We start from the raw sequence: 6,026 nt of genomic DNA on the forward strand, positions 1-6,026 counted from the left end.
TTCACCTTTAATCCAGCCTGCCATAATTAGTATTACCATGCTGGGCAGGCCACAGACATTTAAAAAAGCAGACCTGCAGTGCTCTGTATTAAAAGAATGGGGAAACCTTGAGGCCTTAAATTCTCTTCACAACAGAACAACCACAGACCACATTAGATAAATTTTCCTTTCATCTGATGACTCCCATTTATTCATGCCCACTCTTCCTAACGGTGTGTGTTTCTGAAGTAGCTGCATCATGAGTTTGACCCTGTGCAGGAAACGATTGCACCTTGTACAGATAGAGAGCATGGCTGATTTACCAGCACAGCTAAATAAGCAAAAGGGCAGCATTAATTCCACTCGACTGCTGTTTGCCACTATTATTTTATATTAGACAGGTTGGTTTACTGTCATTTTTTTCCTAACAAAGGAAGAAATAAAATAAAGTGTCTCCTGAGCCACAGTGTGGAAACATTAAATCCTTAACACTATCCCAGATTACATGACCAATAGATGACATTTGTAACACAGAGAGAACAAAACATACATACAATTTAAAATAAATCCATTGATTAATAGTAAAATTCAGCAGTATTATATTTCTGAATATATTTTAATTTCATCTTACAAGAAAACATACACTCGTTCACATCCTTCTCTTCACTCATCTTTTCTAATAAACATACTACTTGTCCACTTGATCCCATTCCATCTAATCTCATTCTAGCCACTTCTCCTGCAGTTGTACCTGCACTCACACTGGTGTTTTTCCCACATCATTTAAACAGGCATGTATAACCGCACTACTTAAGAAACCCACCCTTAACCCATCTCTTTTAGAGAACTACAAACCCCTCCCTTCTTGAACACTTGAACGAGCTGTTTTAAACCAAGTCTCTGCCTTTTCACATAGAACATCCTCCTCAACAGCAACGAGTCTGGTTTCAGAAGTGGACATTTCACTGAGACTGTCTTGCTCTCAGTTGCTGAAGCCCTAAGACTGGCAAAAGCAAATTCCAAATCTTCAATATCTTGCTGGATCTGTCCATTGCTTTTGACACAGTTAACCACCAGATCCTCCTGTCAACCCAATTGGCAAAGGGCATCTCAGGAACTACAATCCACTGGTTTGAGCCTTATCTCTCAGAAAGGTCCTTCAAGGTATCTTGGAGAGGTGATCTGTCCATGTCGCAACTTCTGGGGTGCCTCAGGGCTCTGTTCTTGGACCACTTCTCTTCTCTCCACATGGCATCACTAGGTTCTGTCATTCAGAAACATGGCTTTTCATATCACTGCTATGTTGATGACAGTCAACGTATGTCTCATTCCATCCTGATGACCCAATGATAGCTGCTTGCATCTCAGCTTGTCTAACAGACATTTCTTGCTGGATAAATAACCATCATCTTCAATCTTGCCAAGATAAAACTGCTTGTGGTTCCATCAAACCCATCTTTGTATCACAATTTCAACATCCAGTTAGGCATATCAACCATATATCCTTCAAAAACAGCCAGAGACCTTGGAGTTGTGATTGATGATCAGCTGACTTTCTCAGACCACATTGCTAAAACTGTCCGGTGCTGCAGATATGTTTTATTCAGCATCAAGATCAGGTCCTTTCTTTCGGAACATGCTGCCCAACTCCTTGTTCAAGCTCGTTATGTCCAGGCTGGACTATTGCGATGCTCTCTTGACAGGTCTTCCAGCTACTTCTATCAAACCTTACAATTAATACAAAATGTGGCAGCAAGATTAATTTTTAACTAACCAAAAAATAAAGCATGTCACACCTCTATTTATAAGTGGCCCTGCACCCTTTTATCTAAATTTATTAATCCTGACTTATGTGCCCTCTAGAAGCTTGTGTTCTGCAAATGAATGTTGCTTTATTGTGCCATCCCAAAGATGCACAACATCACTTTCACAGACTTTTAAATTAAATGTTACCTCATGGTGGAATGACCTGCCCAACTCAATCTGAGCAGCTGAGTCCTTTTCTGATTCTTTAAGAATTAGCTAAAAACACATATCTTCCATATTTATTTGACCCTCTAACTCTAGCACTCTCTATTCTAATTATATTCTTAAAAAAAAATAAAAAAAAATAAAAAAATTAAATCTAGCTTATCTAATCTTTTCGTTTCTTTTTTTTATTATGCAATTAAAAAAAAAAAAGCCTCTAAAACTAGCTTGCTCTATTCTTTTCATATTCTATCTTTTTCTTTTCTTTTTCATTTTCTTTTAATTTATTATATTATTTTAAAAAACCTTGCTACATGTACTGCATTAATCTAACTTGTTATAGCACTTGGATATCATTGCTCTTTTGTTGATTTTGATTGCTTCTATTGTCCTCATTTGTCACTTTGGATAAAAATATCTGCTAAATTACTAAATGTAAATGTAAGAAATGAATGTGTTCATTTAGAAAAGAAGCATTGAAGACTGGAGTAATTACTGCTGGAAATTCAGCTTTGTCATAACAGAAATGAATAATTTTACTGTAAATTATTTTAAAATTAAATACAATAGAAAACAGATGTTACTCTAAATAGCTGTGCTCATTTCCACCTCTTTAATAAAAGCTACATTTCATACATTTATTTGGTAAGAAGCCATTCAATAAGCAGAACAATGTAAAGCCAGCAGGTAATTGTAGCAACTATTTCAAGACCTTTCTGCATAGATTTTTCCTTGGCAGTGTTAATGAGAAAATTACATCCTGGAAACTCTTCTTCTTGGCCCATTGACTTCATACATTGTTCTATGTATTGCATTGTTAGCTGTAAGGCCGTGTTGCACAGAGTAATGAATGTTGGCATCGCCTGTGTTGTCGGCCTGAAACCATCTCCTGTACACTGGCATGCTTTTTGTGACTCATTGATTGGACCCACTTTATATTAAGTAGCCTTAACTACTATGTACTTACATTTTAATTAATAATTTAGTACAATGTACTTATTGTGTACATACATGTTTTTACATTGTACTTATATTTTAAAAAAAATACATGTAATTACATCTGTATTTAATTTCTGTAATTACATTTATAATTACACTGTTGACCCATACTTTACACCTTAACCCACCCTTAAACTTACCCATACGTCCAACCCTCTCCCTAACCTTACCCCTATCCCACCTCTATAGCAGCAAAAGTGTTTTACAATACAATATGAACACGATAAGTACATTGTACTTATTTTTTATGTAAGTACATAGTAGTTAAGGCCACCAAATATAAAGTGGGACCCATTGATTTAATTCAAGACTCAGACTGACCCCAAAATTTGAACAGTAATGTATGCAACATTGCTTTGTTGTGCCTGCTGCTGTATAACAATGCCCTGCATTGTTTTATTTCAGTTAAAGTCTCTCTTGGATTGGTGGTAACCAGTGGCGTGCACTGGGGGGGGGGGGGGTGGGGGGGGGGGGTGGGGGTGCTTGAGCCCCTGCTCCTTTGAGGTCCGACGCTAAAGTGCCCTTGCTGTCTGGTCTGTCCTCAGTACGAGATTTCTTTATGAAAAAAAAAACCCAAGATGAGGCCCGTGCATCACTTTCAGGTACTTTTATAATCCTGTAAAACTTTTGGGGATTTTGATAACAAGTTAATAACGTGTTTTAATGTTTGTGATAATATCACCGCCGCATCTGCCTTAATATTAATATTCTCTTAGAGATTCAGTGTTCCCTTCCGAAAATTAACCATAATCTTACTATGAAAAAAAAAAAAACCTTGTTCTTGGAGCACTGGTGACTACAAATTAACCATGGCTTTGATGCTTCAAATTGCTTTCCATTTAAAATGCCATAACTTGCATCATATAAAAACAATGAGACAATAATGATTGGTTAATTAATAAAAAATTTAATAACACTGTTAAAATAAAAAATGTAATACAAAATAAACAATTTATGCACATAGACTATTATTACAAATGCCTGCAAAGGGCTCTAAAAGGCCTGATAGTTGCTGTTGTAACACTTACAGGATGATCAAATCCTGGTTTAATATTGACCAAACATTTAAGTCAAATATCCACTTAATCTTTCATTTTTGGCCACCTTTTTGCAATAGAAATGCTAGCCTCTATAAATTCTTCAACAAAAATATGTGGACATCACAACCCTTACAAAAACTAACTCAGTTTTTATTGAAGTAAAATCTTCTTTTGTGTCATTTCTGAATGCTTGAGACAATAAAATCAATCAGACAACTGTATTACTAAGCCATAGGAACTGTCTAGCTACAATTGTAACTTGTAAATAATAAAATGTAATTACAATTTAGTTGTTTACATTTATTTTTTTATTAAAGTTCTATTTTGACCCCTATAGTAAGTGTTTTTATTTTTTTTACTTCCATAATAATTTGGGGGAGAGGGTAAAACTTCTTAGGGCACCCATTTGGCCAGCAGTGGCCCTGCATCCATTAACATCCCTAATGAGGTCTGTGCACGCCACTGGTGGTACCTGTGATTTTTACTTCTACAATAATAAGGAACGTTTTATAAAACTTTTATTGTGACCATTAGTATCATTGTTCGGTGACAAATGCAGCTTGATTTTCTTGCTCTTGAGTGACTTTTTCGTAGTTGGAGTTGAATGACCCATTAGAGATGATAGTCAGATGGCGTCTCACTTATTTCATTTGCTGTGGTGTTTTTGTGTTTGTTTGTACACCTCTGAACAGTCAGCCTTTCCAATGTAAGGTTCAGAGTTGTTTGGTTTATTATTTTCCCTAAGTGTTTTTTTTGTTTGTTTTTTTTTTTTTTTAATGAATTCACAGCTCAAGCAAACCTGTGTGACATTTTAAGTAATGTACTGCAGTTCCCTGGATGTACCTCCCAAAGTGGCTCAGTAAATGGCATAATATCATTAAATCTTAAAACTACTTTTCCATGCACTCCATAACACTGTTGTAACAGATATGCAGGTCAGCGATTCATGGGTTAAATTCTGTTTTATAAATTCAGACTGTTGGTACTAAATGCCAGCCTGGCTGGACTTAAACTATTTACGATGCCCATGCGAGCTTCAAAGAAGAAACGAAAACCCCCAACCCAAATTCTTCCAACACTGGAGACAAAGGAACTTTTCGTATAAGTTCCTTACTTTCATTTTATTATTAATATGTATTTTAATTATGTTTATGGATTGCATAAAATGGTTAATCCTTGTTATGTGAAGAGTATAAGTTGCAAGCTTATACTTTAGGAAATGTCTTTCCTCACTTTAACTTCCTCAAAGAGAGCCATGTCTCTGCAACCCCCACTTTTGCAGGTCGTAAAGTTTACGACCACACTGGAGAGGAGAGAAGCCAAATCTTCTCCCCAATGCATTCTATGGAATGAATTTGTTACCTGTTAGTTTTTATGCTGTATAAATGTATTACGTATTCCCTTTTGGTACATTTAGATGTTTCCCAACATCTGCAGTGTTATCATGTGTTAAGCAAATCTTTCAGATGTAGAATTACACATATTTAATGTAACTTCATGTTTTGATCACATATACCTATTATGTTTAGTCTTGTTCTAATCGTCATGCTTTGACAGACCCATTTATCTAGAGCAAAGTAATGAAAAATGTATTTAATCTGGAATAATGAACTTGCTTTAATATTCCTGATGAAATCGGACAGGCCCTAAATCATCAGGGGTTTGTCTCAACCGAGACAAAGGAACTTTCCCTCCGCTTCAGATCGCGGACATTCATTGGATGCTCCCTCGAAAATGGGCGTGAACTATTTCAAGCTATAAGAATTGACCAAACAAGGTCCACCCTCTCTTCGTCGCTCTTTTTGCTCTTCTTTCTCTTCTCCGTTCTCGGACACGCTGCTCTCCAACGTTGCTTACGGCCGCGCTCATAGCGCGAACCCCCTCAGCACAGGGGCTGAGAGAAAAAGCCATTTTAATGGCTCCTTTGGAAGCTTTCGTTTCGTTCGTTTTCTTTTCTTTTCTTTACTAAGTTTATTAAACTATTCGCCTCTCCACGCAAGGAAGACGAATTCTGGAACAATGTTTGTTGAACCTTTCAAA

This window comes from Carassius auratus, chromosome 32 (genome assembly GCF_003368295.1).
Source record: "Carassius auratus strain Wakin chromosome 32, ASM336829v1, whole genome shotgun sequence".
NCBI classification, from domain to species: domain Eukaryota; kingdom Metazoa; phylum Chordata; class Actinopteri; order Cypriniformes; family Cyprinidae; genus Carassius; species Carassius auratus.